The 9,362-nt window shown below is 44.0% G+C and overlaps 1 pseudogene; it reads left to right on the top strand.

Moving 5' to 3' along the window:
• The first annotated feature begins 1,186 nt into the window (after nt 1-1,186).
• Nucleotides 1,187-1,779, top strand: LOC109702570 (ragulator complex protein LAMTOR1 pseudogene; annotated as a pseudogene).
• The last annotated feature ends 7,583 nt before the right edge of the window (nt 1,780-9,362 follow it).

Genomic DNA, 9,362 nt, shown 5'->3' with positions numbered 1-9,362 from the left:
ATGCCCATTGCTATAAGGCAGTGAAATTGTGTAACAATCTCCTATATCATTAGTCCTATCCTATAGACAATGGTCACTTCTGAGCATCTCCATGAAACTGGTGATGGGGGCATGGGCCATGATGGGGGCATGGGCCATGGTTTTATTTCCAGAAGATTAAGGAGGGAGGACCCATCCTGAATGTGGAATGTGGGTGGTGCCATCCAATAGGCTGGGGGCCCAGATGAACTAAAAGGGAAAAAAAAAAAGAAAACTAACTAAGTCATCTCTCTCTGTCTCTGTGTCTCTCTCCTCTCTCCCTCCCTCCCTCATTCCCTCCTTACCCCCTCCCCTGTCTCTCTCTCTCTCTCTCTCTCTCTCTCTCTCTCTCTCTCTCTCTCTCTCTCTCTTTCCTGCCTGCCATGAGATGAGCTGCTCCATTCTTCCATGCTTCCTACCATGATGGACTAAAACCTTTGAAACTGTGAGTAAAAATAAAACCTCTTCCTTAAAGGAAGAGCTGTTTTCTTAGATATTCTTTCACAGTGACATAAGGTCTGACTAACACAAAAAAATTGATACCAGAGAAGTGAGTTATTGCTACAACTATTCCTGATAATGTGGTTTAGAAGCCTTTAGAACTGGTTTGTGACAAGGAAAAGGTTTGAAGATGTGGGCTAGAGACGCCCTAGAATTCTTTAAGCAAAACCAAAGGAGCAGTTCTGGTGAGAGCTCAGAAGAGCAAAATACTGATAGGAATGTGGACTGTGTTTGTGAGGTTTCAGATGGGAACAAGGACTCTTGGGTATTGGATTGCAAACCATGCATGTTACATTTTGGCAAAGAAGTTGTCTCCATTTTGTCCATGCCCTAAGACTGTGTGAAGCTGAGTTTAAAGGTGATAGACTAGTTAATATGACAGAGGAAATGTCAAGGCAGCTCCAACATTCAGGCTGTGGCCTGGCTATTGCTAGATGCTTTTAGTCAGGTTTATTGGGAACAAAAAAGCAGAGCACAAAGATTTGAAAAATGTACAGTTTATTCAGAAAAGGAGTACCTTGGAAGCCACTGATAAGGAGGGCACGATTTTATTGAAGAGATTAGGGCCACTGACAGGAGCAGCTGCAGGTCATGTGACCGGAAGGGCCCCTAAGGGATGACATCCCTCCTCACTGGTGGGGCCTAAGCACCTTGCCCGACCCCTGCCATGGGGTGCTGCCACAGTAGCAAAAATGAGGACTCAGACCAGGACCAAGAGGAGCAGAATCTGCTGCTAGACCCTAGTAGCCCCCACCACCATCAAAGCCCTCAATGGAGCTGAGCCCAACTATCATAGCCTGCCTTCCGCTCAGCTATGAGAAGCCCTGCTCTCCTCCATCCTTGCCAAAACAGCCAGCAACATCAATGTGTCTGCTGCTGACTCCCAGGGCATGGAGCAGCATGAGTACATGGACTGGCAAGGCAGTACAGCACCTGCTTGGCTGCTTTGAACAGCAGCCTGACCCACTGGAAGAAGCTGTCACCGTTGCCATCTCTCACCAGCCAGTCCCACCTAGTGCTGGCCAGCGAGCCCATCCTCCTCTCTGATTTGCAGCAGGTCTCAGGATAGCAGCTTATGCCTACAGTGCACTTTCTCTTATCTGTGTGGATGCAAAAGAGTTACTGGTTGTACAGTTTGGGATCCCACAAAAAGAAGGATCCTTGGACAGCTCTTCTCCTCTCTTCACCCCTCCCCATTCCCCCACCTCTCCTGGACTCCAGCCTCACTCTGGTTTATATGGTACCATAATCTGCTACTAATCATGGAAAAGAAGGTGGAGTCATGAGGAGAGCAAGACTAGAAGCCTAGCAAGTGAGGACAGAGCAAGGGAGGGCAGAACTGGTTGGGAATGACCTTCAAAGCCCTGGCCAGGGTTGGGTGGGGGCCAAGAAAACAAAGGTAGTAAGTCTTCACAGTCATTGGGAAGGTGGAGATACCACATGGGGGTGAACACCAGAGGTCCTAGGGGGATCCCCCCTTCTATCCTTTTTCTTGGCCTCAGATTCGCTCCTGTCCCCCTCCCCCTGACTTGGTGCTCATAGGTACCTTGCTAGGATTTGTGACCAGGTCTAGATGAGTTTGAATTAATGAGTTGAATTTGTATTTCTATCACCCTGGGTTTTTACATGTTTGGTCATTTTGTTTTTGTTTGTCCCCCTCGATAAAGAAAGTATGTTGAGAGAGAGAGAGAGAGAGATTAGAGCAATGTCTTTTTTAAGAAGACATGTACTTTGTACCATCTTTCCTATTGGAAAGATGCCTTGAGAACACCTCAGGAATCAGTGAGACCCCACCCATCACAAGGTCAAGGGTGTAAAGTATAGTCTTATTTGAAAGACTTTCCCTAAGAAGAACCACACACACACACACACCATTTGCACAGGGACACCTAGGGGAGTGTTTCCTCAGGTTTAGTCACCCAGAAACTCAAGAGGCCACTGCAGCTGTTGTCCAAGAAGATCCAGCTACCACTTGAGCTGGTGACAGACCTTGGTCTCATCATGGTTCTGGTTTTGTAGGCATGTAGAATGCAAGACTTTTGGGGTCATGAAGGCTTCCACCCAAATTTCAAAGGAAAGCCTAGGAGGCCAGGGAGTGTGTAGCAGGGTCAGATTCCCAGGGAGCAGATGCTCAGAGGGCAATACATAAAGCTATGACAGTGAATCTGAAGATGCAGTGGAGACCCCAGGAAATTGTAGATGCCAGGAATGTAGAATGTCTGCTGGGGAAAGCTGCAGGCGATGAGCAGAACCAGCCCAAGACAGAGGCCATGTGGGCTACAAATGGTGAGGACACAGGAGCAAGGCTGCCTCACATCACATCAGCATGTGCTCCAGATGTTGGTCACAGAGCTACAGAAGTTAATGTTTGCCTTGCTTGGTTTCTGTCTTGCTTTGGCCTGATTTCTATTTTTCTATTTCTTTCTTTTGGAATGGGAATATTTACTCTGTGCCATTGGAAGTATGTGACTTATTTTTTATTTTACAGGGGCTCACAGTTAAGTGTTTGCCTCAAGTCTCAGAGGACACTTTGAACTTGGGCTTTTGAACAATGTTGGAACTGTTGACTATGGGGACTCTTGGAGATGGACTGAATGCAATTGGCTTCATGAGATGAATATGAGCCGTTTAGCAGGAAGTCAAGTCGACAAGGGGTGGATTTGTGACAATCTTGATTGTCATCAACTTGATTGGATTGAGAAGCTGCAAAGAGATTAGTAAAGCACAACTCTGGGTGTGTCTGTGAGGGTGTTTCTTAACAGGATTAACCCCGAATGTGCTGCTAAACTGACTCTTGAATGCTTGGTAAATGAAGGTCTATACTCAGTGAAGTGGAGGTTCCAGAACTCACACAGCAGGCAAGGCAGAGTAGATTGAGGCCTTACAGAAATGGATATGCTAGAGTGGCTGGAAAACCCTCCACTGACTATCCTTCCCAGCATGCCTCAAACCATCCTATTTAATAAGATGGTGAGGAGCGTGTCTTCACCCTTTGGTAAACAGGGGTACTTAACTAATCTCCTTGGTGCTTCTCAACTCAATCAAGTTAGCAATGAGTATTGTACCACAAATGCTCTCACAGAAAAAAAAAAAAACACTCCTTCCCTTTATGATTGCCAACTCCTTAACATCCTCAGAATGCAATCCCACACACTCCTCCCCCGCAGCTCCTGAGGCACACATTGGCTAGGTTTTGAATCTACTTTAGGAAAGAGCCCCTTGACCAGGAAATAGAGAAAAGGTTAGTTCAAGAAGAATTAACTTAGAAGGTAACACACATATATAGGAAATCAATTCGAGTCAACTCCCTGTATAGCTATCCTTATCTCAACTAGCAAAAACCCTTGTTCCTTCCTATTATTGCTTATACTCTCTCTTTAACAAAATTAGAGATAAGGGCAAGCGGTGGGGAAAGGGGGCAGAAATGACCTAAACATCGTTTGCACATATGAATAAAATAAAAATTAAAAAAAAAAAAAGAGCCCCTTTCCTGCTTAGCAGATCCAACACTTCTATGACCAGATTATGTTGTAACTTATCCCTAGCTACTAGGCTGGTGGCCAGGAAGGAAAGAGCAGTTAAATCCTGAGACAGATGCATGTTATCTTATAGGGCAGAGGCATCTGTGTTGTCTTTAAGCAAGAGGGTGGTGTTAGCCTTTAGCAGGAAGGAGGAGGCTGTCTTTGTGGGTTCAAATGGTTTGGGGGGAATCCAAGGGTCCTCTATTTTTTAGTGTATCAACCCAAATGTCCCCACTCCAAATCTCAGGGCCCATTTTTTTTTTTTTCTCAATTAGTTCCCTGATTTTGGTATGGCAGAATGGCTGGGACTAAAAATTCAGCCTTCTCTGGAACTCATTATCTTTATATTCACAGGCCTATTCCTCACCTCTTCCTGCCCTCTAACTTGAGGCAGTAAGATTCTCTTTTCATGCTTCCAAGTGGTCTTTAGCATTAAGTTGGCAGCTAATGTTCCTTGGCCTTTCATTTCCTTTCTTCAACACATCAACAGCTGTGTTTCCTTAGTCTTTGTAATTGCTGTAATTGCTACTACTTCCAAAACTCTCAAATACCTAGATTTTTTACCTGCCTGAATATTTCCTTCAAACATGTACCCTTATCATCAGTGACAGTTTTAACAACTGAGCTGCTCCTGCATGCCAGTTTCCGTTAGTACTTCACCTGGCACCAGAGCAGGGTCCTCCATGCATATTGGCTGGCAGGTGATCCAGCTCCCAGATCCCATTAACATCTGCTTCTTTGCATCTCTTCCTATAACCAGTCTTTCAGGTCATTTCTCTAGGAAGCAGACTTTGAGATTTGTCTGTAAGTGACTCCTTGGGAAGTGGTTTTGAGGAAGCAAAGGAAGAACAGTTGGTCAGATGTTCATCTTCAATGAAGAGGCAAAATAGGGGCCTTGGCCAGACACATGGAGAGTTCTAGAACTAAAATGCTCTTCAGAGATGTCCTTTGTTGAGAAAAGGGGGCTAGGTTACTACACAACACATTGCCCCTGGGGAGGGGATACAACCTTGGATGAGGCAGCTCCCGTCCCTTGCAGGCAATGCCTGGGAGGGACTAAACCATGTGCCATCAGCAGTAATTCTTCCTTTGTCCCCAGGGAGAGCTGGGCCATTAACTATAACATTTTACTGTAACTCCCAAACTCATAAAATTATGAAGGTTTATGAAGCCTCCATATAAAACTTTTGGCCTCTGCTCCTAAGAAACAGTACATGACAGACTTAACAAAGAGGAATCTATCTTGGTTCCTGTAGGCATCAGCTCAGGGATATGCTGCTTATAGGAAGAGGAATGGGGGACAGAGAGCTATGCTTCTTTCCTCTTTCCAGGCTAATGCCCCCCCCCCCCCACACACACACACCGAATTTGTAAATTGAAACCTAATCCCCAATGTGATGGTATGTAGAGGTTAGGTATTTGGGAGGTGATTAGGTCATGAGGGTGGAGCCCTCATGAATGGGATTAGTGCCCTTATAAAAGAGACCTTAGATAGCTCCCTCACACCTTCTGCCATGTGAGGACCCAACTGGTAGACACACAGCTAAGATGTAGAAGAGCCAATCTGAATACAGATCTGTCTCAAGCAGAAGCCCACACTGTCTTCAGACAATATTCCCCCAAGCATGCACACTCTACAGAAATTACTCCTGCCTCATATCCCGCTGCCTGAGCTCTAGGAAAGACACACAGAGTCACGTGGGATGCTCTCCTGTCCATCGCAGTCACTTTTAGGTTCTTTCCTATTTGTGGGGGAGTTTTTTTATTTGTTGTCTGATCATATTTGCAGAAAGAAAAGGCTGTGAGCTCCACAAAAGCACAAAATAGCTTGTACAGTAAGTAGGCATAATAGCAAAATTTGTTATTTGACCAGAGTCATTGACCAGAGTGCTTATATACTCAGAATTTGAAGTCATTGCTCCATGATAGAGAATGGTTTTGCAGGTAACAGAACAGTTTATTTCTTTAAGAAACATAACTTCTTATTAAGCTTCCTTCGATTTCCACACATACTTTCCTACATCCTTAAATAGGGGTAATAAATTATAGAGCACTAACTAATGTTTATTTTACAATAATGACTCCCAGGATCACTGAACTAAAAGAACCCAGGCTGCTGTGCCTTTGTAGTTCCTGTGTCGGCTTTTTAGAGTTTTGCTGTTCCCTCCTTTATGTCAATCATCCCTCGCTGGCAGAGAGCTCTGTCTTAGATCAGCCTTTATTTTGTTGTTTCCAGTTACAATGGTCTTGAGCGCAGTGAGAAGAGTGGAGAATAACCCCAGACCAAGCAATGCCACATGCTGAGGCATCCCTGTGTTCCGCACCTATGTCCCTCCACCATAGCCACCATGCCCAAGAGAAAAGCTGAAGACAGGGCTGGAGGCATAATTCAAGTGGTAGGTCACTTGTGCAGCAAGCATGAGGCCCTGAGTTCAAACCCCAACACACCAAAGTCAAGGTGAAGGGCAGGTGACAAAGAAGATTCGCAAAACCTACTCCTCCAAAGCCAGAGCCCAAGACTAAAAAAGACCCTGCAAAGAAAGGAGAGAAGGCACCCAAAGGGAAAAGGGGAAGTTGGTGCTGGCAAGGATGGGAATAACCTGCAGGAAAGGAAGATGCCAAAACAGGCCAGGCTCAGACAGCTAAAGGTGCTGGAGATGCAAGCAAAGTGTATATTTGATAACTGTGTACTTCTGACGACTGCAGTTTGAACCACTGTTTTTTAATCAAGTTTTATTAAAATGCAGGATTTTGTTTTACTTTTTTTTTAAGCTATGTTGTTAGCACACAGAACACTTTACTGTTTCTTTGGTTTTTGATTTTTGGTGGTACTGGGGTTTGAACTCAGGGTTTTGTGCTTGCAAAGCAGGCTCTCACAAAGCAGCAGCTCTACCACTTGAGCCACACCTCCAGTCCATTTTGCTCTGGCTATTTTGGAGATTCTGAACTATTTGCCAGGGCCAGCCTAGGAACCACAATCCTACCTATCTCAGCCTTCCAAGTAGCCAGGATTATAGATGTGAGCCACTGGTGCCCAGCTTCAACGTTGATTTTTGAGGAAGGAACATGTGTCACTAATAGAATGTCTCCAAAGCTGGACTGATGTGGAGAAACACCATTCCCTGTGAGTTCTGAGAGGCTTCCTCTTGACTTCCAGGAGGAGGAATTCCTTGACATCAATGCACACAGCCACCTTGGCACAAATGCCCTGTGTTATTAGAAAACTCAAATTCACTTTATGTCTTCCTCCTTCTCCATCAGCGTAGACTTACCTCTCTTAAAAACAGAAGCCTGTTGGGACCTAGCACCCCAAAATCGGTTTTGCCAGTATATCAGGTCATCTTTCCTTTGCAGTTTCATCACTGAGATGGTGTTCCAGGATTTCTGGATTGAGAAATCTGCCATTTTCATTTCTTTTCCTGAAAGTCAAGGTCAGCTCAGGAAAAGTTGTGAGACATGTTTAATGTGAAATATCAAATCTCACTCTAAACTTCACATGTTCAGAGCTTCAAATGAAGACTTCATTCCGTTTTATAGTGTCTTTCTGATTTTGATAGTTCACCTAAGAAGAGAATTTAAAAGTTGCTGCATACTGTTTAAGGTTGCCCATATCCTGCCTGAAATATCATGATTGTTTATGAAAAATATCTTTAATAAAACTGAACACAATTTGAAAAAGTAAAAACAGTAGGCTTTGAAACAAAACAGTAGGCTTTCTAGCATCATATGCTAAATAACTGTAGCTAGATTCTAAGCAAGGGTCTGAAGCCATGCTCCTTGGGAAATCCATGAAACTAAAGCTCATTTTTTATTCAACACTAATCTATTGAGCACCTACTATGTGCCACTATGTATTGAGCACCTACTATGTGCCACTATGTATTAAGGATATAGAAGAGAAAACAAACAAAAAATCAGTGCCTAGGTGTGCATGTCTGTAATCCCAGTGCTGAGAAGGCTAAGGCCAGATTGGGTTATATAGCGAGACCCAGAGAGAGACACAGAGAGACAAAGAGACAGAGGGGAGGGAAAGGAAGAGAAAGAGAGGGAGGGGAAGAGAGGAGAAGAGAGGAGAGGAGAAAAGAGAAGAGAAAACAAAAAACTCTTCCTTCCTAGAGTTTACATTGCATTGGGGTCAAGGAAAATGGAGACATCCACTCTCCATATGCAAAAGCCATTTCTGCTCACTGACTAGGACCAGTGTTCCACATGGGTGGGGTTGGGATAAAATTAAATTCCCCACAGGTGACACACTGTCCTGTCAGCAGTAAATGTACCCATTCTGCAGTACTGTTAATAATACAGTGCTGTAGAGAAGTGTTACTTCCATGATTCCAACACACTGTGGATGAAATGGTCTTAGGTGCACTGTTCTGGGTGTCTGGCCACCATCACACCTCCATTTCTATAGGAAAATATATTCCAAGTTCTAGACAGACGGCTTTCAAATAAACTTTTAGAACAGAACTTGTTTATAAGTTTAGGACTGCTTGTACTTCTCTATAAATTCTCCCAATAATCACAGCACATTTGACCTAAGGGTTAGAAATGAGACTTTCTGGGTTCTGGCCAACATCTCCATTTGCTAGTGTGGATGCCTTGGGTAAGCCACTGAATCTGCAAGGACTTTGGCTCCAACCCTTCCATGTTGGGTTTCACTAAGACTTCATTAATAGACAGAGTTCTGCTGTTGAAAAAAAAGTTGGGAAAGCACTATTTAAAAGAATCATTAAGTATTTCCCAAGTGAATGAAAAACTAAATGAATGAAGTAAGTAAATGAGAAAACTTCACTTCTATTCCCAATATTCTTTGAGTGGAGTCCAGACATGAAGAACATTTCCTTGAGGCTTGTTTTGTTTTTCATTGTGGCTTCTGACCTGAAGTCTAAACACTTAGGAAAGAAATAGAACAATTGTCCTCAGTTCTGGGGACCCCAACTGAGAATTTGGGCTTCAGCAAGATCAAAAGAAGGATTTGTTTATATGAGCCAATCTGGTATATTACTAGGGCTGGGAATGGATGGAGGTGACTGAGCAGTGTGAACTTGTGTGGTAAAAGAGGAAGAAAAAGTGGTACTTGAGAAAAAAATCAAACCAAAAAAAACTAGCCTCATGAATTATCACTCCCTTCCTCCCTAAGATCAGGACAAGCTTCAATCTAGACAGAGAAGTCTTCCCCTGACTTCCATGGAGAGGGTGTTAGCATGTGTTAGCCCTGTTGGGAGATGGTTGGCCTGTGCATTTCTATACCAGCCCAAGATCTCAAGGTCATGTTCTACCCACTGTGGTATTTCTCCCACCCTCCTTTTCTTCAGGCACCCC

Source organism: Castor canadensis, chromosome 14 (assembly GCF_047511655.1).
Source record: "Castor canadensis chromosome 14, mCasCan1.hap1v2, whole genome shotgun sequence".
Taxonomy (NCBI): Eukaryota; Metazoa; Chordata; class Mammalia; order Rodentia; family Castoridae; genus Castor; species Castor canadensis.
The sequence above is the reverse complement of the archived record's forward strand: the minus strand, read 5'-3'. Positions and strand labels throughout refer to the sequence as shown.